The sequence below is a fragment of the Microcaecilia unicolor genome, chromosome 3 (assembly GCF_901765095.1).
Source record: "Microcaecilia unicolor chromosome 3, aMicUni1.1, whole genome shotgun sequence".
Lineage (NCBI taxonomy): Eukaryota > Metazoa > Chordata > Amphibia > Gymnophiona > Siphonopidae > Microcaecilia > Microcaecilia unicolor.
In genome coordinates, this window is record NC_044033.1 from 68,832,003 (window position 1) to 68,857,305 (window position 25,303).

General features: G+C 42.6%; 1 protein-coding gene across 4 annotated transcripts in view; it reads left to right on the top strand.

Annotated features, from left to right (window-relative positions):
- The window catches only part of ESRRG (estrogen related receptor gamma), a 1,192,991-nt gene that overhangs the window by 446,388 nt on the left and 721,300 nt on the right, over positions 1-25,303 (top strand). Inside the window, exon 1 of one of the 4 annotated variants that reach the window (XM_030196028.1) lies at positions 25,048-25,129. The exons of the other annotated variants lie outside the window; for them this stretch is intronic. The gene's annotated coding sequence lies outside the window, so the exon portion shown is untranslated. Of the gene's footprint in view, positions 1-25,047; positions 25,130-25,303 lie in introns of those variants that run through there. 4 annotated transcript variants of the gene reach the window in all.

The window sequence follows — 25,303 nt, forward strand, 5'->3', positions numbered from 1 at the left end:
GAGAGTCTGGCATAATAAGCTTACTGAGACCACCACTGTCATTATGCTGTGATTTTTAAGGATTATAAAGCAAAGGTAGAAGAATGGAAGACCTTTTATGTTGGTAAAATACAGGACACATTAGCAGGCCATACAGCTTGTTTTTTACTTTGTAATACAGGTGTGAGTTCTCACACCCATGGCTTCATAACTGAGGACTTTAGCAATATGTATTGAAAACAAAATCAAAAATCTTCCAGCTATGGTTGTTATAGCTCCTGTAGATGCCAAGTGTTAGAGAAGTGATTGTGTTAGAGTGATTGATGAAGGAAATGCATTTAGGAATGATTTCCCTGCTGTCACAGTCAATAATATTTTATGGTTGATATCTAGGATGAAGGCTACCTATTGTCTGTTAGATATGGTATCAACATCAGTGATTAGGACCTTCGTCTTCACTCTCACCAACAGGCCAGATTTTCAGGATACCCCGAATGAATGTGCATGAGAGATCTGCATACAATGTAGAAGGCATGCAAATCTCTCTCATGCATATTCATTAGGGTTATCCTGAAAACCTGCCCTTTTATGGCCCTTGAGAACTGAATGCAAAGACCAAGGGGATTGGAGGATAACACTCTTGGTGGCTCTGTTTTTTCCACTTTAGTTTGGACATTGTTATTGCCTCTTTCATTAAAGCAAACATTAGCGAGACCATACTTATAACTCTTATAGGAGATTAATGGGATCCTGATAGTTATAGGCTATTCTCCAACTTACTGTTTTTAGATATATCAATAGAACAAGTTGTATGGGTTAAATTAGAGAATTTTGTCGAGACACGCCAGGTGTTAGATGGCAACATGGCTTTCGATCAGGCCACGGTCCTAGGAATATTGCTTGACAGGGTGTTGTGGGCCCTAGAAAGGAAGATGACTACATATGCCTTTTTTAAATGTACATAACCACTGCGACAAATATTTTGTTATGTAATTTGGCAAATATAGGACTTGGTGGTGTAGTGTTATGCTGGTTTATATTGTTTTCTGCTTGGTGTGAGTTGGCGTGTTGTGTTCTATAGATCTAAACCCTTTTCAACAAATATTTGGCTCCTCGTAGGAAGCTGTTCACACTGGGTATTGAGTTCTGCTTTTATGCAGATGATATTTTATTATTTTAGCCTTTCCGTTTAGAAGATATAATAGGCCAAATCGACAATCTAAAGAGCAGCAAATAACCTGGACTGGATGGTATATACCCCAGAGTACTGAAAGAGCTCAAAAATGAAACTGTAGATCTACTGTTAGTAAAGTGTAACCTATCATTAAGGTTATCTATAGTACCTGAAGATTGGAGGGTGGCCAACGTAATGCTAGTTTTTTTTTTTAAGGTTCTAGGAGTGATCCTGGAAACTATAGCCTAGGGGATGTCACACTCAGATGGTCGGGTCCTTCCTGCCACAACTACCTCCTGACTTTTTATTAGTGCAGTTTTATTATAATTGGGTCTTCCGTTATGCACTAATCTTAGCCCCTTCGAGGGGGAGAGTTTATCTTGTTGGGCAGACTGGATGGACTATACAGGTCTTTATCTGCCGTCATTTACTATGTTACTATAGACTGGCGAACTTGATTTCAGTTCTGAGCAAAATGGTAGAAACTATTCTAAAGACCACAAATACTAAATAAGACTATCACTTCAATGACTGAACTAACCTAAGTTATAAAAGGGATATATGAAGGTGGGGGGGGGGGGGGGGGGGAAACCTCATGTGGTTGCAAATGAGGGCTTATGTCACAGGACCCCAGATTTGGTTCAAAGAAGGGTAATGCTGGGTCAAAAAAAATGATGAACTAATCTCTCTATCAAGTTTTATTTTCTAACCATGTTATACTGGTGTTGCAAAACTTCAGCCTCCAGCATAGCTGCATATGCAATTTAAAATGAATTATGCTCTTCCTTAGGATTGCCACTTTCACCACCTAGATCAATTGAACAGACTGATCCAGCCCTGATGTTGCCTCAGTGAACCTTGGATTTGCAGACCTGACTTTTTTCCCCCCAGTAATTTCCTCAACAAAATCAGAGCAACATATTTACAGCCTCTTTTATCAAGCTAAACTAATGGTTCCCACTCAGCAATGTAGACGGAGCCCATTCAAAGTGAATGGGCTTTGTCGGCATTACCGCACCAGGAGCTGCTAGCATGGCTTTATAGGAGGCCCTTAAACATGCCATAAGACAGAACTAGGATATGATTAGCCCTATAGGATTTCCACCTTACCACAGGTCAATCAGTTTTCTGCGTACATGATTGACTCTTGTCACGATTGTGACTATTTTCCATGTCTGTGCTCACTTTGCCCCCTGGTGGCCGGAATCTGCGGTTGCTATAGACTGTTTTCTTGCTGTTTCCCAAGCATGTTTCAGAAGTCATTCCAGTCCGGTTCGGATCTTCCTGCTTACAAAACTTGCTTGGGTTGTTTGGAACTAAGCAGCACCCTTACCTGCGACCTCACTTGTAATTGCCTTTATTATGCACCTGGCCCTTTCAGCTGGGCCTTTGCAATTCCAAAGGTCGAGGTTAGTTGGTGTGCTGTTAGAAGCACTTCTGCCTTAATTTACCCTTTTGGTGCTGATAGGAGCACTTCTGCCTTGGTGTGCTGTTAGGAGCACTTCTGCCTTGCTTTGTTTCTTGCCTGTATGTCTTGCCTTGTTCTTGTTTGCTCTGTATACAGTTACGCTTGTATGCTTCCCTTCTTTACCCTTTTGGTGCTGATAGGAGCACTTCTGCCTTGCTTGTTTCTGTACCTCGTATCCTGTGTGAGAATCCTGAACCCTGTTTCAGTCAAGCTTGTTTAGAATCCTGTGTCCGGTGTGAGAATCCTGTTGGTTCAGTCTGTCTGTAGCTCAGTCCTGTAAGTCCTGCCGGCCGCCTGCACCTGGGGGGGGCTCAACCCCTGGGGAATGGTGGTCAAGCGCAGGTGAAGACCGGTTGCTCTGTCCTGCTTATTCCCTGCTTGCCTACTGCTTTAGTTCTTGTCCTGTGGTTCCAGTTCGGTTGTTCCAGCTTTGCCTGTCTACAGCTTCTCCTGCCTTGCTTGTTTGCCCAGTCCTGGTTGGGGGATTTTGCCTGCTGCTGCCACTCCTCGACAGTAGCCCAAGGGCTCACGTTATTCCAGTGTCCGAGAGCCTGAGACCGTGACAACTCTTTTATGAGTCACTGCAAACACCACCTGGCAGTGAGGCCTTCTTTCTTCTACCATTCAGTAGAATAAAGGAAAGCACACACAAAATAAACCTGCCTTAGTTTATTAATACTTAGGCGTGATTCAGCAACCTGTAGTATCGGGATCCCGCAGGTTGCAGAATCCCACGGGAGATCAAGATACGGTAAAGGGTAGGCTTTTACCGCACCTTGATGAATCCCCCCCCCCCCTAAGTATATATGTACTTTTTGCTCCCAGAATACTACACGTGAATGGGCATTTTTAACATGGGGGGCACAGCAAACAGGAAGAACCTCTATGACGAAACAGCACAAACAGGAGAGTAGAGGCTGGCCAAAGGACAATCCAACACAGGAAATGGTGCTTAAAACTGCTTTATTCGCTGCTTGAAAGAGAGGACCTGACACGGTCCATGTTTCAACGGTACAAACTGCCTGCTTCAGGGGTCACAGTAACGTTCTTGTAACTAAAAAAATGTATTAAAGCGCTGAGGCAGCATTCTTACATGAGGCACAGGAAAAACAGAAGGTGTAATGATTGGATGAAGGAGCTGAAAAAAAAATCCGCAAACCATATCGGGTCCTTCCTTTCAAGCAGCGAATGAAGCAGTTTTAAGCACCATTTCCTGTGTTGAATCGACCATTGGCCAGCCTCTACTCTTTTCTGTTTGTGCATTTTTAACATGGAAACAGCAAAAGGACATGGTGGGTATGGCCCTCGAAGTTACTGCATTACATTTGCAACTACTGCACTTTGAGGCCCTTTGACTAAGCTGTGTAAAGCGCTAATGCAGGATGCGCTAAAGTTTTGTCATGTGTGCATGCTAAATGTGTGGTAATTATTTTTTTGTAATTTTTGTGAGGGAACGTGTCAGGAGCGGAGAGTGAGCATTACTGCGCTAACCAGTTAGTGTAGCTACATTACCACATGCTAACTGGTTAGCAAACGGTTAACGCAGGCGTCCTGTGGTGGTAAGTGCTCCCACTGAATTGGTTAAAAACGGCTATTGATGAAACAAATTGAAAAAAAAAGCCCTTTTTGCTTGCTGCATTAGTAATGGACTTAATGCATAGGAGAGGACTACATTATGTCCCTTCAAATTATGTACCTTTATCTTTCAAATACTAAATGGCACAGCTCCAGATTATATGGTACCATTAATAAACTTAACTCAAAGAAACACTAAATATGAGGCAAGAAACTATCTCAGACTACACCTCCCAAATTGCGAAAAGTGATGTACAAAACTGTCCATTCTGCAGACATCACTTACCTAAGAACCAAATGGCGGAACTCCTTACCACCCAAAATAAGAAATATATAGGAATATACTAGATTCTACAAAATCCTCAAATCTTTCCTATTCAAAACCCTCACAAAGAACAACCTTCTCCGAGCACAAGCAGGCTGCTTGTTCTCTCCACTGGGTGACGTCCCCGGCAGCCCCCTCCAACCGGAAGAAAAGTCTCGTGGGAGGTACCGCACGCAGGGCACGCCCACCGCGCATGCACAGCCGTCTTCCTGCCCGTGCGCGATCACTCCCGCTCAGTTTCTTGTTTTCCGCGCTTGGAGAGAGACAGAGTTTCGTCCCTCTCCGGTGTCAGCCCCGGAAAACCGGTTTCGCAGCCTTGTTCGCTGTTTTTTTGTGTACTGTAGACGCTTTCGCGTTTTTTCCTTATGTTAAAAAAAAAAAAGAAAAAGTCTCCTTTCCTTCGAATTGGTTATTACTCTATTAACCATTAACTTCTCTTTGCTTCATATACAATTTCTCATTCATAATAGATTTTCTAAATGTTAAACATTCATAGCTATCCCAGTATGTTTATGATACTATATTGTAAAATTGGATTCTTTCAATAAATTACTTTCTTATGCATTATTCTTTGTTATGTATCCAATACTGTTTATTGTAAGCCACATTGAACTCAAACTTGTTTGGGATAATGTGGGATATAAATGTCACAAATAAATAAATAAATACATATGGGCACGCCAAGTTCACTTCTTGGTGCAGCTTAGTAGAAGGACCCCTTCTTCTTTGCGTTAAGGGGTGGTAGCTGCAAAGTCTAGCACACTTTAGTAAAAGGACCCTTTAGTTTCTTCTGTTGGTACGGGGTAATAGAAATACTGCTGTTTTCTCAGGTTAGTGTACACTGTGGAATCACAAAACCAGTATACGTACACTTCAGTTGCTACATGACACTTTGAGGTCTCCTTTCAACATAAGTTGCTGTATAAACCAAATTACATGATTCTTAATTTTTTGAAAACAGGACTGTTAAAAACTACTGAATGGTGCTCTAGACTTTCAATGGCTATTTTCCAGGAATTTGCATTTTGTTGTCTTACATATAAATCTTATGCCATTCCATTTATCAGTCAACGGCATTCATCTGCTCAGTTCTGGATTTTCTGGTATTCACTATATTTCCAAGGCTGGGTGCTAGGAATCATATAAAGAGCTTTCATTGCCCATTTCCAGCTTAGATATTGCTGTAGGATTCTTGGCTGAGAGGAATACTTGTGTACGTGCCCATGGAAGGTGCCTGTTTTTTTAAGCTCCAAGGAGATGCTTGCTTTTCCCTTATAGAATATTAGTGTAGCAGTGCACATACTTGTGAATAATTTAGGCCAACACCTAGATTGCTAACAAATGCACATAAATAGTGTGCATAACTGTGCACCCTGACCATGCTCTGCTCAAACTCCATCCTTGTGTAAATCCACCTTGAGACTCTGCACCATCACATTTAGGTGCTATCTTATAGAATTTCATGTAGCTCGAATATTGGCATTTATGTGCATATCTGCCAGTATTCTGGTTATTTGTGCATGTCCTTGGCACCTAAATGTTGATGCCCTCTTTATGGAATTACAGAGATTCCAAATGACCCTGTTCCAGGCTGCAGATTTCGGGACAGTCCAGGATTTCTGACCACCCCATCGGTGCATTAGGGGACTTGCAGCACTGATGTCAATGGGCAGGACACACACTACAAATCCCATACAGCTTTGAGATGTAATGTTGAAACCAGGACTGGCAAAAAGTCTCCAGCCTGGAACTGAGTAACTTTCATCTCTGGAATTGCCTTCTGTATGTGTAGATGGTTTTGCTGAAGTTTAATGACTGAGGTTTCCTCCCTCCAGCAGACTGTAAACATTACCCATGCCATTCATGTAAAGGTATCCTGAAAGCTTCCAATCTCAACAGCTTTGTTTACTTTGATGAACTTTGTTTTCCACCTCCAAAATCCCCATGAAGATCCAGCAAGCAAGAAAGTGCTGAATTCATCTATGGCTATTTTTTTTTTCAACTATTGAAGGAGGGCAATTTCCAGGAGAGTGGGGTGGAGAGCAGATGTAGCCCTATTTTACAAAAGGGTGGCCAAGTAGGAGGCAGGCAACATTAATCTAACAGTGCCTCACAGTTCTTCCTTGCAGTAGCAATTCAAAGAAAAAAAGTATTTATCAACACCCTGGGTCACAACTATACAATTGTGCCCGCAGCATACCACCCACTTGTCAGGATTTTCACTCTGGGTACCTGGCAGCCACCCACAGGGCTGTTCGTTAAACTGTATCCACTTGAAAGTCAAAGTCACATTTCAAGAGAAAACTCACTCTTCTTTTGTGACCTTCATTGGTTCCTCAGGGCATGGCTCCCATTCCTCTACCACTTCTGTGCTTTCCTTCAACTGCTCAGGAGTAATCCTGCCTTTCTCTTCATTCCTGGAGGCTTTTTCCCCTGGTGCAATGAGCTGCCCCACCCTTTTCCAGCCTCTCTTTGGTTCTAATGACTATAGTTTGGTAACCCTGAGCCTAGTCTGTACTCCTCCCCTTGTCTGCAAACTGACACTTACCCATGGGAGGAGCTACAGTGCTGCAAACCACTCCCTTCTTGGGACCAGGCCAGATCTTCCTTATTTCCCTGGGTTCCTGCCTGATCCTGAGACAACCTGGAAAGTTATTTGCTGGGGAAATGTTTGCACTCTGATAGCCCCCCTCCTGATCACTACAAAATAGGTAAATATGCAAGTTCACATATTCACAATATCCAGGCCCCCTCATGTATGTATATATATATATATAGAGAGAGAGAGAGAGAGAGAGAAATATATATATAAGGGGCGTGGATATTGGTTTGAATATGTGAACTTGTATAAGTCAACTTGTTAAGGATATCTTCTTGCAGGTGGTCATTTCTATGCCTGAAAGTTGGGCTGTATCTGTAGTTAGGAGAACTATATAGTCAGGAGCAAAGCGAGTGACTTAATTCATGCTTGTCTGCTGTCATTTACAATTTAAATACATTTCATCTATTCTCTCTGTCCTTTCTCATGCTTTTGTCAAACCTGGTAGCAGCATCTTGTGGAGAGCAGAGAAAGATACAACTCAGTCAAACTTCTTTGCATGTTTTAACACTAGGTGTCACTACAAGGGCAGCATTTGTCTCTGCCCTACCTTAAAGGGCCTGTGAATGTTAATTCAGCACCTCTTCTAGCATGAAATATCCTGAATGTAGGAACTTCAGCCAAGAATTGCTCCCAGGTTTCCTCTGTTTTTCCAGCGCAGGGCACTGGTAACCACTAAGCAAACCGGCTGATCATAGATAAAACTGATTAGAAGTTAAGTACGTTCAAGGTTGTACAATAATTAAGAGCCAAGTAAACAATACTGCTTTTCAGGACACTGAATTTACGTTGATCAGTGCTTCTGGCAGTTTCCGAAAGATAAACTCGCCAATTACGTATTGATAATGGCTTGGCAGTCACCAATTTAAGAAGTAGCTCACTATGGAGATTTAAAAAAAAAGTGTTGGATATCAACTGATGTATAATCTGGCATTGTTTGCAAGGTTAAGAGAAAGCTTTGTGGTTCAAGCAAAATTATAGTAGAAGCAGCAAGTAGTATAAACATTGGGCTATTGAAAGAAAGCTAACTTTTACAAAGGTATTGGAAGAAGACTCATAAATGATTTATCTTTATATACATATATATATATATATAAGTATGTGTGTGTGTGTGTGTGTGTGTGCGCGCGCGTGTGTATGTGTTTATCTATCTATGTAAGAAAATACTGAATGCATCTGTGGCTTTTTTTTTTTTTTCAAATGTTCAAGGATGGCAATTTCCAGGAGAGTGGAGGAGAGCAGGTGTGACCCTATTTCGCAAAAGGGTGGCCAAATAGGAGGCAGGAGGGGTATTTTCAATATGACGTCTAAGTCCAACTTAAGACGTTTTGCAAAAAACGTCCAAAATCTGAATAGGAAAGAAGTTCATTTTCAAAAAAGCAAAACATCTATCTTTTGTTTTTGAAAATACTGTTTCTAACAAGGTTTTGGGCTTTGGACATTTTGGTTTTTTGGTCCATTTAAAAAAAAAAAAAAAAAAAAAAAAAGTCCAAGTGAAAAATGTAGAAAATTAAGCCATTAGGATGTAGTAGGCACCAGCATTTTTAGTAGACTGGTCTCCCAGACATCCCAAGAGATAAGTGGGGCACCCTAGGGGCAGTACAGTAGACTTCAGAAACATGCTCCCAGGTACACAACTCACCGTTGCTCCCTTTTCTTGTCTACTGAACCCACCCAAAACCCACTGCCCACAACTGTACACAACTACAATATCCCTTATGGGTGAAGGGGGCACCTATATGTGGTATTGGCCCTGAAATGACTGGGTAAGGAACTGATTGAGTGGAAGGTGACTATCCAGCTCATTTTCGAAAGTGATCGCAAGCCATCTTCCGACACAAATCGGGAGATGGCCGGCAATCTCGCAAAGGCGGCCAAATCGTATAATCAAAAGCCGTTATTTTGACACTATCGCCGCTTTCCCATCGCAGAGCCGGCGAAAGTTCAAGGGGGCGTGTTGGCAGCGACGTGAAGGTGGGACATGGGTGGGGTTACGAAATGGCCGGCTTTAGCCCATGATGGAAAAAAAAAACCCGGCGATGAAGAGCATTTGGCCGCTTTTACTTGGCCCCTTTTTTTTCAGGTCCAAGCTTCAAAAAGCTGGCCGAACTGACCACATGACCACTGGAAGGAATCGGGGATGACCTCCGCGTACTCCCCCAGTGGTCACCAACCCCCTCCCAGCATAAAAAACAGGTTACAAATACTTTTTTGCCAGCCTCTATGCCAGCCTCAAATGCCGTACCCACCTCCATGACAGCAGAATGTGTTCTGTCCTCCGACAGCCTTTGCCTGCTTGTGATGTGGCTCTGGGGTGAGTGTGGCACCGTTTATGTTATTTGCACTGCAGACTCACATCAGCAATGCATTTTGGTGGGTGTAGGTATTGGTAGTTGGTAGGCTGTACTCCCGTGGTGCTTTTCCCCCTGCTTACTGGGTCAGAGTGTGCCCTGTTTTGTTTCCTGTTGTAGTCCATGCGGTAGTGGCCATTTCTGTAAGATAGTTTTAGATCCCTTTCCTGTGTTACCCACGTTAGAGAACGTAGTTCTTACCTTGAATGGTGCTGAAAGAGGGCATTGTACACCATTGTGCCAGCTCTGATCTGCAGTTAACTGTGAGTAAAGGTGGTTATGCCAAGAAAGGACTTTTTCAGAGAGATTAGTCTTCAGGTGTGAACTGGTGTGCCAAAGTTATACAGCAGCAATAAGTCCTAGAGGCTGTATGCAGGTCCCTGGAGCAGTTTTAGTGGGTGCAGTACATTTGTGGATAGTGGGTTTGGGGGGGGGGGGTTGGGGGGCTCAGCTCCCAAAGTAAGGGAGCTATGCACATGGGAGCTTTTCTGAAGTCCACTGCAGTGACCCCTAGGGAGCCCGGTTGGTATCCTGGCATGTCAGGGGGGCCAGTACACGAAAAATGCTGGCTCCTCCCACGGCCAAATGCCTTGAATTTGGCCGGGGTTTGAGATGGCCGACATAACTTTCCATTATCGCTAAAAAAACGAAGCCGGCCATCTCAAACCCCGGCCAAATCCAATGCATTTGGCTGGCCAGAAACATATTATCGAAACAAATAATGGCCGGCCATCTTTTTCGAAAATACGGGTCTGGCCAGCTGTTTGCGGCGCCGCCAAAATACATCGCCAGCCATGTATTTCGCCAGCGCCGTTCGATTATTCCCCTCAGAGGGTAGTGGTAGATTGAGCTCATTCTGAGGAAAAAGATGTTACTAGTGGTGTGCCGCAAGGTTCAGTTCTTGGGCTGGTTCTTTTCAATGTTTTTGTAAGCAATATTGCTGAAGGGTTGTCTGGTAAAGTTTGCCTCTTTGAGGATGATACCAAAATTTGCAATAGGGTAGACACCCCTGATGGTGTGGATGAGGAAGAACTTAGTGAAGCTAGAGGAATGGTCTGGAATTTGGCAGCTTAGATTTAATGCTCAAAAAATGCAGGGTCATGCATTTGGGTTGCAAAAACCTAAATGAAACGTACGGTTTAGGGGGTGAAGAACTTTTATGCATCAACGAAGAGTGGAACTTGGGTGTGCTCATATGTGAGGATCTTAAGGTGGCCAAACAGAAAAGGTGACGGCAAAAGCTAGAAATATGCTTGGGTGCATAGGGAGAGGAATGACCAGTAGAAAAAGGATGTGATGATGCCCTGTATAAGACTCTGGTGAGACCTCTTTTAGGTGGCGTTTTTCAAAGCTGTGCTAGCATTTTTAGATGGAGATGAATACGGTAACGGAATTCAAACATGCGTGGGATAAACATAAAGGAATCCTGTTCAGAAGGAATGGATCCTCAGGATCTTAGCCAAGATTGGGTGGCAAGAGCCGGTAGTGGGAGGTGGGGATAGTGCTGGGCAGACTTATACGGTCTGTGCCAGAGCCGGTGGTTGTGGGGCGGGGATAGTGCTGGGCAGACTTATACTGTCTGTGCCCTGAAAAAGACAGGTACAAATCAAGGTAAGGTATACAAAAAATGTGGCACATATGAGTTATCTTGTTGGGCAGACTGGATGGACCTTGCAGGTCTTTTCTGCCGTCATCTACCAAGTTACAATGTTATAAAAATCAGCTGGCGGTAAATGCTGAGACACCCATAACTAGCGCGGCTTTGAAACATAGTAAACGATGGCAGATAAAGACTTGTGCGGTCCATCCAGTCTGCCCAACAAGATAAACTCATTTTACATGGTATGTGATACTTTATATGTATACCCAAGTTTGATTTGTCCTTGCCTTTCTCAGGGCACAGACCGTAGACGTCTGCTCAGTACTGTTCTTGTACTAAAAGACCCGCTTTGAATATTGTGTACTCAGTCCAGAGGGCAGATACTAAAATGGTCAGTGGTCTTTGTCATAAAGCATATGGGGACAGATTTAAAGATCTCAATATATATATACTTTAGAAGGAAGGTGGGGGGGGGGAATACTTTTTCGACATAAATGCACAGGAGGTGAGTCTCTTTCAATTGAAAGGAAGTTCTGAAATGAGGGGGCATAGGATGAAGGTGAAAGGGGATAGACTCAAAAGTAACCTGAGAAAATACTTCTTCACGGAAAGGGTGGAAATTCATGAATGGCCTCCCAGTGCAAGTAGTGGAAACCAAAATGGGAATCTGAATTCAAGAGAGGTTGGGACAAATACACAGGATCCCTAAGGGAGTGACAGGAAGAGCACATGGAAGAGCATATGAATTATATTTTCCTGACTCCTATTTCCAAGGCTGATGGATTGGATCTTGCATTATCTTCAAGTTTTAGACATATTGCTGGTATCTTTCTGCTTTCTAAACTGATGGAGTCTTTGGTAGATCTACAACTTTCTCAATATATTGAAAAACATCAGTGTTTGCATAAATCCCAGTTTGGTTTCAGGAGGCAGCATAGCACTGAGTCACTTATTTTGGTTCTGTTGTCTAAAGCTCAAAGAGTTTAATGTTTTTGCAGTTTGATATATCAGGGCCCTTTGATTCTGTAGATCATGCTAAACTTCTTGAGAAGCTCAGTGAACTTGGGTTGAGTGGTCTACTGATTAGTTGGTTTCAAGTGTTTTAAAAAAAATCATAGTTGCTGTGTGCTGAAAAATAATGTTTGTTCCAATGTGTGGTGTTCCTCAGGGTTCCCTGAGTTCACCTCTGTTATTTAATCTTTTTATGTCTGATTTAGGTACTATTTCCTTGCCTGAGAATACTTTTTTATCTTATGCTGGTGATATTTTTGTGTTGGCACCAGTATACTCAGATAAATCGCTGACTTTTTCAATAACCGATCAATGTATTACAAAGATAAGTTGTTGGGCTCAGGAACATCTGTTAAAATTGAATGCAGATAAGACTAATGTTTTATGGTCCAGTAATTCTTTGTCTAATATTCCTGGATCAGTTCTTTTACAAAACGGTGTTTTATTGCCAGTAGTTCAGCAATCTAGGGTACTAGGAGTTAGTTTAGATTATGTCTGTTGAGGCTCAAGTTAATCATTTTGGGGGTCTTTTTACAAAGATACGTTAAAAAGTGACCTACTTTTAGCGGGTGACTTTCCCGCACGCACAGGCCACCTTTTAGTGCATCCGTGAAAAAGCTGAATCCCTATTTACAGCAATAATGGTCAGGGACTAAGTCCAAAATTAGCGGCTGGCCAGTTACCATGTGAGTCCTCACCACCTCCTATTTATTTGGCAGTTAGGGCTCACGCTAACCCTGTGGTAATCAGGTAGCATGCGGCAATGTGGCTGTGCTGCCAGTTACCGCATGGAATGCCCCCGCGGTAGAAAATATAAAATTATTTTCAACAGTGGGAAACTGCGCATGCACCAACTTCACAACTACCACTGGGCTCCTGTACCCTGGGGGTAGGGCCGATTTGCCGTGTGCTACCCATGCGGTAGTCCTACCACACCTTTGTAAAGGGGACCGTTGGTTAGGAAGGTATTTTTTATATTTAAGCAGTTGAGATCCATATGCAGTAATTTTTATGAGGAACATTTGCTTTAGTAGTCCAAGCAACAATTTCATCCAGTGTGGATTACTGTAATTCTAAATATTCATCTCTTCCTCAGAAGTTAATATTCAAATCGCAGCTGTTACAAAATATAGCTGCTTAGATAGATGATTTATCGTTATTCCAAGTATGATAGAGCTACACCGTTACTGATTTTACAGTGGCTTCCCGTGTCGGCCAGAGTGCTTTTTAAAATGTTATGTTTTATTCATAAAGCCATTTATGACTTTGCTACTGGTCCTTTTGCTAGTCAATTAAATTTTACTTCTTTTTCTACCACTAACATATGTTGTTCCAAGAATCACTGCAAATTGTTCTTTTCTTTCTCCTTTAGGTTTAAAATGTAGTCAACATTGGAATGCTTCTTTTTCTGTTTTAATTTGGAATGATCTTCCATTGGAGCTTAGGTTGGATTCTTCTTATTTTTCCTTTAGAAAAACTGAAGATTCATCTTTTTGAGAAATTTATGTCTAGGTAACTGAAAGAAATTGCTTATAATTATTCTCTATTTTTTATAATATAAGTACTTAATTATTGTAAACAGTTTAGGGCCTGTGGGATTCTGTGGTATATAAATTCTAGTTTAGATTAGATTAGATGGCATGGATGGACAAACTGAATAGGCCATATGGTCTTTATCTCTCTACATTTTTCTATGTTTCTATGTATGTTAGAGCTGAAACTTAGCACACGGTTCCCTATTGCACAAGTAAAAATAATGTTTGTGTACAATGAAGCAAACAAATCATGTGCAAATATTTTGCACAAAAAATATGTGTGAAAACACGGGAGAGCACAACATTTGCCATTGAAACATAAGACACACACAAGTATGCACTAGTAGCAGAATCAATATTTTGTGCACAAAAATATATTTATGTGGAGCTGCATGCTGTCAGACTTTTGAGTTCTTGTACCAAGTACAGCGCTGCTGAGCCCGGTACTCAGACCAGGTTCGGCTTGGTGACCGGACAACCCCGGGTTTCACCTGCGCTGACCGCCGTTCCCCAGAGGTTGAGCCCCTAGTTGTGGGCGGCCTGCAGGACATATGAGACGCAGCTGGAAGCGGGGTGGTGAACGGTCAGACAGGCAGGCAGCAGGGAAGAGAGTGATTCAGGTACAGGCAAAGTCAGTAGGCAGGCAGCAGGCAGGGGAGTAATCCAGGAACAGGCAATGTCAACAGGCAGGCAGCAGGCGGGGGAGTAATCCAGGTACAAGCAATGTCAATAAGCAAACAACAGGCAAGAGAGTAATCCAGGCACAGGCAATGTCAATAGGCAGGCAGCAGGTCAAGAGAGTAATCCAGGTACAGGCAAAGTCAGTAGGCAGGCAGCAGGCAAGAGAGTAATCCAGGCACAGGTAAAGTCAATAGGCAGGCAGCAGGCAAGAGAGTAATCCAGGTACAGGCAAAGTCAGCAACGAGGGACAAAGTAGAGAAGAAGCAAACTACTGAGCAAGTAACACCTACCAAAGTAGAAGCCGAAGTATGGAGTCCAGGAAGAGCTCAGCTGATAAAGTGCTGGCGTCTGACATCCGCAGGAGCCAGCAGTGAGAAGGAGCACAGTCATAGGACAAGAGCAGGGGGAGGAGGAACCGGAAGACCAATAGGAGAGAAGCAAGGGAAGACAGGCAGAGGGAGAGCAGACAAAGGTGCGTGGAAGCAAAGCAATCAAGGAGCCTGCAACCACCATCTCTGAACAACCCCAGAGAAGAACTGCACACAAATGGCTCAGGGCTGTGCCAGTCAAGTGTGCGTGTTGACGGGACCCGCGCAGCCTGAGGACGCCGCTTGCGTTGAGGTAGGGGACATAACACATGCACATACATTATGCTGTCTCGTGTATAAAGATTATTGGTATAATATCATTCAAATTTTTGCAATTACCCCAACATTGAATGGATAAATGTCACATTAGGAAATTCTAGGGAGGAAAAGTTTCTAGATGAAATAAATGACTGATTTGTGGAAAAGCTACAGACAAGATGGGAAGTTATTTTACATCTAGTTCTTAGTGGAATGCAGGACTTGAAGTGAGAAATAATGGTGTTGTGGCTGCCTTGAAATAGTGATCATAATGTGATCAAATCTTAGTTAACAACTGGAGTGCAGACATTAAGGAAATCTACTGCATCAGTATTTAATTTTTAAAAGGGTATCTATTATAAAATGAGCAAAATGGGTTTAAAAAAAAAAGGTAGAAGGAGCAGCTGCAAAGGGTAGGAGTTTAAATCAGGCATGGTCATTGTTTAAAAATACAAAACAAGAACCAAAAAGTTAAAGGAACCTCTACGCACAGAACAGTCATATCCAGAAGTAGAGGTGGACCAAAAAAAACCCTTGCAGCCTGATGGGTAGTATATGAAACTTTATTAGGCACCACTCATGTAATGGGCCTGATATGGGGCCGTGTTTTGACGGGACACCCCTGTCTGCCTCAGGGATCGCACATTTAATATGAGATAAATTGATAATGAATCGGTGCAAGATGGAAGCAATGGAATACCAAAACACTGGAATGTTATAGTGTCTGCAAAGACGCCATGAAACCCATCAAAACATGGCCCCGTGTTAGGTCCAGTAACATACATACATATACATAGTAGATGACCAGTACATGAGTGATGCCTAATAAAATCTCATCGGTTGTAAGAGTCTTCTTGGTCCACCTCTACTTCTGGATGTGGCCATTGTTTAAAAATACCATCTTGGAAGCCCAGACCAGATGAAGCTCATGTAACAAAAAAGGTGGAAGGAAGGCCAAATGACAGCCAGCATGATTAAAAGGTGAGGTGAAGAGGCTATTAGAGCTAAAAGAACATTTTCCCCAAACAAATGGAAAAGGATCCAGATGAAGAAAACAGGAAACAGCATAAGCACTGACAAGTTACTGTAGATGCAAAGCATTAAAAAAGAAAGCTAAAAGAGCATTTGAAAAGAACCTTGTTGTAGAGGCAAAAACAGAGCAAAATCTGATTCAAATACATTAGAAGTAAAAAACCTGTGTGGGATTCAGTTGGACTGTTAGATCGTCAAGGAGTAAAAGGGGCACTCAGGGAGGTCAAGGCCATAGTGGAGAGACAAAAATAATTCTTTGCTTCAGTTGTTACTGTGGAGGATGATAGGCAGCAACAGTTAAGGGTGGAGGAACTGAAACAAATCTCAGTGAACCTGGAAGATGTGATAAGCCAAATTTACTGATAAGCCCAACATCATCGGTGCCAGGAACAATTGTAGGAACTATTATAATGAACAAAATTACTGAACATGTAGACAAACATTCTTTAGCCAAGGGAAGTCTTTCCTCACCAATCTTATATTTTTTTGGGAAGTGTGAATAAACATGTGGATAAAGATAAGCTAATTGATGTGGCATATTTAGATGTTCAGAAAGCTTTTGACAAAGTTAGCCCAGAATGCATGAGCCTGATTCATTTCAGGGGTTTCTAGATGTGACCACATTTTTCCGGTTTTGTATGAATTACGTTGGTTATCAGTGACGTTAGTTGTTAAGTTTAAAGCTTTGAGTTCGATTTACAGTTATAAAGGGTTTGATTCCTATCCCTTTAGCCACTGCTTTAAGAATTTATTGTCCCACCATGACTTCTTAGATGTGCTGATAAATTGTCCCTTCTTATAAAATAGGCTAGATTGAAGGATATTAGATCTAAAACTTTTTACATTGAAGATTCTCATTTGTGGATTGAGTTACTCATTCAAAGGTTGAGAACTATCTGTAATTTAGAAAATTGCTTAAGGCTTATTTTTTTTCTCTCTAGCTAGTTGTTGATGAGTACTTTAGTTGATTGGAGAGCTGTTTATTTTAGTTTATTTTAGTAATTGTTTTTGCATGGAAAATATTGTTTTTATTTAATTTTATTATAGATGTAATTTTTGTAAACCACCTAGAATAGATAGAGTGGTCTATAAACTGTGTTATAAATAAATAAATGTCCCTTAGGAGAGACTCCTAAGAAAATCAAAAGGCCATGGGATAGGATGAAATGTGCTGTAGTGGATTGAGAACTGGTTAAAAGACAGAAAACAGAGAATAGGGTTAAATGGCCAATTCTCTAAATGAGGGAAGGTGAATAATAGTGTACTGCAAAGATCTGTACTGGGACTGGTGCTTTTTATTGTATTTATAAATTATATGGAAATAGGAATGCTGAATGAGGTGATTAGATTTGCCGCTGGAATTAAGGCTTGCACCTTCTTCTTTTTTTTTTTAAGACAATGTTAAAAGCTTACTTAATTGAACAATAAAAGTTAATGTTTGTTCAGAGTTAAAAAAAATTGTTTTTAAAACTTTAGTAAATGTAATTTTGTTAGATTGTTATTCTCTCCTGATTTCTGGAGATTTAACTGAAAACCACTTTGAATCCTTTGGAATCATAGTGGTATAGAAAACTCTGATAGTATAGTACATAAAACTAAAGTAGTTAAATCGCATTTGGACTGCGAGAAATTGCAGGAGGGAGGCTGGAAGAATAGGCACTCAAATGGCAGATGAAGTTTAATATGGACAAATGCAAAGTGATGCACATTGGGAACAATAGCCCTAATTATAACTATATGATGCAAGTTTCCACATAAGGTTTCCCTACTGAGGAAAAGGATTTAAGTGACATTGTGGTAAATATGTTGACATCTTATGCTCTGTGTGCAGCAGTGGCCAAAAAAGCATACAGAATATTAGGAATTATCTGGAATTGAATAGCCTTTGTTTTATTGTCTATCATAATGTCTCATGATGAGACCATACCTTGAGTATTGTTCTGGTCACTGCTTCTCACGAAGATATAGTGGAATGTGAAAAGGTAGAGAAGGGCGGCCAAAATGATTAAGGGATAGAACAACTTCTATATGAGGAAAGGTTAAAGAGGTTAAGGCTCTTCAGCTTGGAAAAGAGATGGCTGAGGAGAGATATGATAGACATCTATAAAATCCTGAATGCAATGGAATGGGTAAACGTGAATCGATTGTTTTCTCTTTCAAAAAGTACAAAGACTAGAGGGCATTCCATGAAGTTACATTTAAAGCAAATAGAAACATTTTTTTGTCACTCAACATATAATTAAGCTTGCTGGAGGAAGTGATAAAAATAGTTAATGTAGCTGGGTTTAAAAATAAAGGTTTAGACAAATTCCTGGAAGAAAAGTCCATAAACCATTATTAAGGTAGACCTGGCGAAAGACACAGTTTATCCCTGAGGTTAAATAGCATAGAATCTTGCTACTTTTTGGAATTCTTACTAGGTACTTGTGATCTGGACTGTCCACTGTTGGAAAAAAGATACTTGGCTAGATGGACCCTTGGTCTTATGTTCTTATACAGTCAAGTGTTTTACACTCATTTTATAGCCCTGGCACTTCCCGCTTAATCCTGTATTTACATAGTAACATAGTAGATGACGGCAGAAAAAGACCTGCACGGTCCATCCAGTCTGCCCAACAAGATAACTCATATGTGCTACTTTTTGTGTATACCCTACTTTGATTTGTACCTGTGCTCTTCAGGGCACAGACCGTATAAGTCTGTCCAGCACTATCCCCGCCTCCCAACCACCAGCCACGCCTCCCAACCACTGGCTCTGGCACAGACCGTATAAGTCTGCCCAGCTCTATCCTCGCCTCCCAACCACCAGTCCCGCTTCCCACCACCGGCTCTGGCACAGACCATATAAGTCTTCCCAGCACTATCCCCGCCTCCCTACCACCAGCCCCATCTCCCGATCTTGACTAAGCTCCTGAGGATCCATTCCTTCGGCACAGGATTCCTTTATGCTTATCCCACGCATGTTTGAATTCCGTTACCGTTTTCATTTCCACCACCTCCCGCGGGAGGGCATTCCAAGCATCCACCACTCTCTCCGTGAAAAAATACTTCCTGACATTTTTCTTGAGTCTGCCCCCCCTTCAATCTCATTTTATCCTGTATTTGATGATACAGTTACCTTAGCTCTTCATACCTCTGCTCTTATTTATGTACTTTGTACACATCCCTTTCTACAACGCAAGAAAATAGTTGTGGAGCCTGTATGCTTGGCAAAAATTCTCACTGACATTAGCCATGGGAGCGAACTTTCTACTTATCAGACTGTGTTAGAGTCCCGGAGTTCGAATAAAGTGTGCTTATAAATTATGTCTTCTTCACATACCTTTGCTGTTTGGTTTTAATAGTTAATACCTTCATTCGCAGTGGATTTCAATGTGCAGTGCATTGTTTATGTGAGTCTGCACACATTTTTCTGGTGTGCTTGACCCTTTCAAGCATAGGGCAGCCAAACTAGCTCAGAAACTTGTGCACAGAATCAAACTAAACCTTGTGCTAAGTCCCTGGCACATTATAACATTGTCCCCTGAGTGTGCAACATGCCAACTCATTCCATATAGAGTTGGATTCATTACAGACCGTCCACTGCAGCAATCAGTTAGCTGCTAATTCAACTTCATTATTAGCGTAGTATTAAAGAAACGAGTTTGTCATGATGCAGTTGCTGGATTTTGGTTCAGTCATTTCAGATGATGGGAGATCATTCTATGACATATGTATGAAGAGAATAAATTGTTATTGTTATAGTGATGGTGATAGTTTTGTTCTTTTATGTGATTTACAAGACACCCATCTCTAATTTGGCCATTGTGTGTGTGTATCATTTTAGACTTTTAGGTGAGATTTTAAACTACTACACATACAATGATTTGGGAAAACACATAGAGGAGCATTTTCAATATGATGTTTAAATCCCCCCCCACCCCTCAAGAAAATCTATCAGAAAATGTCTTAAAAATTGGTGTCATAATGGATGGCCGAAAGAAACATCTGTCAGAGTTTGAAAATACACCTTCAAAACGTCCAAAATGACGATATACTGCAGAGCAAAATAGACGTAATGAGATAGTCATGTCTGCCAATAGAAAATAACTAGCAGTAAACGTACAAATGATGTTCCCTCCATGTACAAAATGGTCACATATATAGTGCTGCACATAGAAGGGCATTTCTCAGTCTGTCCAGAAATGTCTCTAAGGAGAGAACCTAATTTCTTCCCAGAGGAGTCGGAGCACTTGGTTCTCCTGTGCCTCAGGTACCGGAGGCAGATTTTCAAGTACACTACCACATGCCACTCCACAACGTCTCCATGAGGGCATGGAGAAGTATAAGGAGGTCTCTAGGAGTGTGAAGCAGTGTCCCAAGGAGCTCTGCATCAGGCAAGTGCAAGCACCTTACATAGGGGCTTAGTTTCAAAGACTTACAAAGTTCCATAGGTTATTATGGAACTTACATCTAAGTGCTTTGAAAATATGCCTAATAGTGACTGCTGGGGGGGGGGGGGGGGGGGAGATCATCAGGCCCCTCCCCTGAGCTTTTGTGCCACATTTGCTGAACAGCCCTGAGCATGCTTTCCTCCCTTGCTCCTCCTAACCATAGCATGCAGAAATAAGGGGATGCATATGTCCCATCCCACCAGTCCACTGTACCCGCACAAGATAGTGAGGGGATTGAGGCGCCCAAAACAAAGTGACACCTGTCATGCCCCAATGCCCATACCCTTCCTTCACCTTCTAGCAAGCACCCCCCTCCCCACAATCTTGCTGCCCCTGCTTGCCACTGCCTTTATGTGGAGCAATGCGTATCTGAGGAAGCACATTATGTCAGTGGGAAAGCTGGTCAATGCAAAAAGGGCCATCACCTGAACCCTGTCCCCATCTTATTGTGTGTTAGTCACTTTGGGATCCTTTGGGACATGGAGGCACTCCAGCACCAGCATCACTCAGTACGGTAGGAAGATTTGGACCTGATCTGGCGCATGAGGGAGCATCTCAGTAACCAGCGTGAGTACCAATAACATTGCACCCACGTAACAGCCATGATTTTTAGTAAGGCCTGACTATGCAGCTACCATCATCACAGTGTGCCCACAACAATTTGTTGCAGTCAAACTCAAAATTATGAGATGACATGGCAAGGGGGGGGGGGGGGAGGGGGAGAGCTGTGGGACTGTACACCGCAGTGAGCTAAATCAAAGCGTGCTTTATGTCACATAAAGTCGCCATGCACATCAAAGCAGGCGTGGCAGCCAGAAAAAAACAGCTATCTAAACCTGTGCCCATAGTGTACAGCACCCACACCCCTAACTAACACATCACACACACAGCATTACCTATCTGAAAAGGGAGCAAGTGGAAAGCACAGCACAGTGACCATATAAGCCTGTTACTGCATCAGTTGCCACACAAAAAAGCAGGTTCATTCTTCTCCAGAGCAATGGCTATGCAGTGTGAGTTCCAGTTATTTGTACAGCACTATCCAATGTCACTGCCACTGGGACATTGCGCCCTTTAAATCATACATTGACAACACCCTCTCCAGAGTTACAGCACCACCTTTGAAAATAGCCAACACCCCCCCCCCCCCAACTCTCATTGGTCCCTCAAAGAGCATGCACATGAGTCAGGGGTAGTATGGAGGCACTGGCAGCTGTGCAGGACGCTGCCTGGTTAGCATTATGACAGCACAGCTACAACCCCCTAAGCAATGTTTCCCCACCTAGCAGGTAGTACAGTGATTGTGGCATAGAGGCCCCTGGAAGGTGTCCAGAAGGCAGGGAGGGACACACAGGGTGTCCTGCCAACACCCAGTCAGATGGTGATCCTTAGACATGGGAACTTACACACCTCTAAACTAGAAGCACGCTTGTGGGTCCTGGGGTTCCCTGCCATATCATCACATTTGTGATAGAGATCATAGCTGTCCCCTGGGTGTCAACACGCAGCCCCCACCTGTCCTGGGACCTGCATTTCACTGCACAACTGCCCCACTGTTAGCAAAATTAGATTCAGTGAACTGCTGAATTGTAAACTATCTTCACACATAGGCCACCCTTATGCAGCAGCCCAGGCATCAGCACAGCCACCAGCAGTGGCAGCAGGAGCAGCACAGCCACCAACAGCAGAAGCAGCAGAACAGGTGGCTTCAGACACAGACCTAGCTGAAATGGAGATGGTAGAGGTGTTGAAGGTGGACCCACTATCTGGGACTTGCCACTCACCTCAGCACAGGATCCCAACCAGCAGGAAGGGGAGGAAGATCCCTATGCTAACCTCTCCCACTGGAGGGGAAGAGGGACATGAGGACCAGCTTTCCCAGGCAGAGATGCAAGCCTCTGCTGCTGTGGACGCACCACACCCAGCATCTATGGTGGCTGCCGAGACCTCTCATAGAGGCCCCATACGTGGCCAGAGTAGGCTGCTCCAAACTCTGCAGCAGGACCTTCAGCAGGGCTTAGGTGCAATCCAGGCCACCTCCTGCTCCAGCTGGAAGAGGTAAGGCTCCTTTGCCAGGAGCAGCAGCGGCACCTTGTCTCCCTGTTATGTAATTCTATAAGGAGCCACTTAGTTGTAGGCAGAATTGCACGTAAATGGCAGTATTTGAGTCATTTATGCATGTAACTGGCCTTTTATAAAATACCACCTAGCGGAAAAGTACACACCATATTTATGTTGACATGTACTTTACCGGTTTGCATGTGCATGGATGAGTGCATAAATACGCGCTTCCTTATCATCCTGCTAGACCTGTCCCGATGAGTGGATTATGTCTCTGTCCCAGCAGATGAAAGCAGAATCCTGACAATTCAGTGATATCCTCACTAGTATAAGGAATGGTGCCACTCTGGAACTTGCCAGTATTTCTCTTCCTCCAGCAGATGGTAAAAGTTGACTGGTGCAGCAGGATGATCAAAGAAGGCTTGAATTCCTGGGACACAGGCTAAGGGCTGCATCCCCTTGATAGAGTCCTTGGCCTGAAGTGCTCACAAGAATCTGTCTGTGGGCCTTCCCCCTGCTAGAACTTAGAGACCTGATTTCCTTCTTCAGCCTTGAGTTTCGATCCACAGGTTTTGGCTCAGTGAAGCTGAGTTAGCTGAGGTCCTTTGGGGCTTCTTCTGGTAGGGGGTGAGAGGCATTCCTTCCCTCTCCATCAGTGATGTCTGGCTGGAGCTGTGACCTGAGAGTCAGTGTTCTTGGGGGAAGAGGCAGCTGACCAGAAGTTCACTGGAGTAGGAGGTGTACAATATGCCCTGGACAGTTTTTGAAGGAGGGGAGAGGGAGAGAGAGAGAGAGAAAGATTCCATATCCTTAGGTGGTGGCAGGAAAGGAAGGGAAAGAAAGATGCCAGACAGTTTGGGGGGGGGGGGGTAGGGAGATAGAATCTGGATAGGGGGGGGGTTAGAGGGAAGAGAGAGAGCTTGGATGAGGGCGTGGAGGAGAGATGCTGGATCCACAGGAAGGAGGGAGAAATAGATGCTAGGATGGCAGAGATTAAGCAAAGAGGAAAGAAAGAGACTGAGCAGTGGGGAGGCTGGCAGTAGGAGAGATCCTTGTAATATCCTCTATAGGATAGAAGCGCTGAAAGCAGTGGCCGTCCAAACGGCGAGAGTGAGTGCCGCAAACTATTGCAAGGATTTTACATTCAGAACCTTCACAACAATCTCGCAGTTTAGCACTCCTGTCATAACATCAAAGATTCACCTATACCCCTGAGGCAGGCCTTTTGTGCCAAAACACGGCCGTGTCAGGTCTTCTTTTAGCTGTTTTCCACTAAAGACGTTTTAATATCCTCCTTGGATCTACCTCACTGTTTTGTTTTGCTGCTCACGTTTTCGTGAGGCCTGCTCCTCCTTTTTCGCTCATTTTCAAAGCACATAAACTTACAAAGTAACATAGGTTCCTAAGTAAGTTTGTAAGTCTAAGCGCTTTGAAAATGAGCCCCATAGGCACCTTTGTGTCTTTATAAACTAGGCATTTATGTGGCTTTCATACATATGCAGCCTGTTATAAAATTACTTTCTTAGAATGTTGCTTAATTGGAGAATACTGTAGGCTCTGGAAATTAAGGTTTCCTATTGCTTGGTTAGATTCGGTAGCTTAAAAAAATGTAAGTGTTGATTCTAGGGTGTACAATTTTTAGTTTCTATTTACGTTCTGAACTAATCTCTTTGGGACTTTTCCCTCCTGCTTACCTGCATAGGCAAAAATATCATTCAGTATCAGAATATGTTGAAAAGCTAACATTGTTTCAACAGCAGCTCAAATGCAATGAGAAGAAACTGTTTGATCTGTAGAAAATGACCTGTTTTGCTGATAAATATATAGCAAGTGGTATATTTTGCTGATTTGCAAGCATGTTCATAAAAAAATAAGTCTTCTGTTAGCCTTTGAATATGTGCCTTGGAAATATTAAAAGATAATAATTGGAGACGGCATTGTTGTAATATGTGTTTCTTGTCTTTTCTTGTGTGCATGTGACAAATTCTAGTCGATAAGGCACAGACTCTGGAGTCAGTTGTTGGACTAGTTATTAAGATTAAGATAAGTGCTAAGAACAAAAAGAAAACTGCATGGCGCTACCCTTTTGGGACCAGGCCACCTAGGATTCCAAGTATTCATAATGAATTTGTTTTCCCAACTTCCTCCCAGACCTGAGATATACAGGCTAAATATGATGAAAGGTGTATGTGGCATTTGTGTGAGACAGACAACAGTGAAAATGTATGTTTGTGAAATGTAACCCAATGATTATACCGTACATGTGTGTATGTTGTCATGGGCTCATCCTTGTATGTCGCTCTCTGACACAGGAACTCATAAAATTCTTCCTATTCCAATACATGTTAGAGCATTGGTCTTCAATTTGCTTGTGTTATTCTTCACCATAAAATTCTAATCACTAACTTTCACAGCTAAGATGTGAAAATGTACTTTGGACAGTTTAATCCAAAGTGCGTTTCAAAACAGGCAATACAGTTCCCCAGTCTCAGTATTTCTGATCTTCCATGAACATTGAGGGAGTAGAGTAGATGATTAGTGGACTAAGAGCCAGGGCCCTCCATGGATAAGTACATACCTACTGTACTCGAATGTAACTCACCTTGAGCTAATACTGAAAAAAAAAGATGTGAGCTTAATCTAAATAAAAGCCTGTTGGATGTGCCATCGTTTCACACGGTAAGGTTAATGGAATATTGCTGAAATATTTTCCAGGTGGCCGGCCCATTGATGTGGAATACATTGCCCCTTGAGTTGAGGTTGATTCAAGAGCTGATTTCTTTCCATATGTAATTGAGGGCCTATCTGTTTAAAAAAGCTTTTTTATTAATACGATGCCATAGGTATATTTGA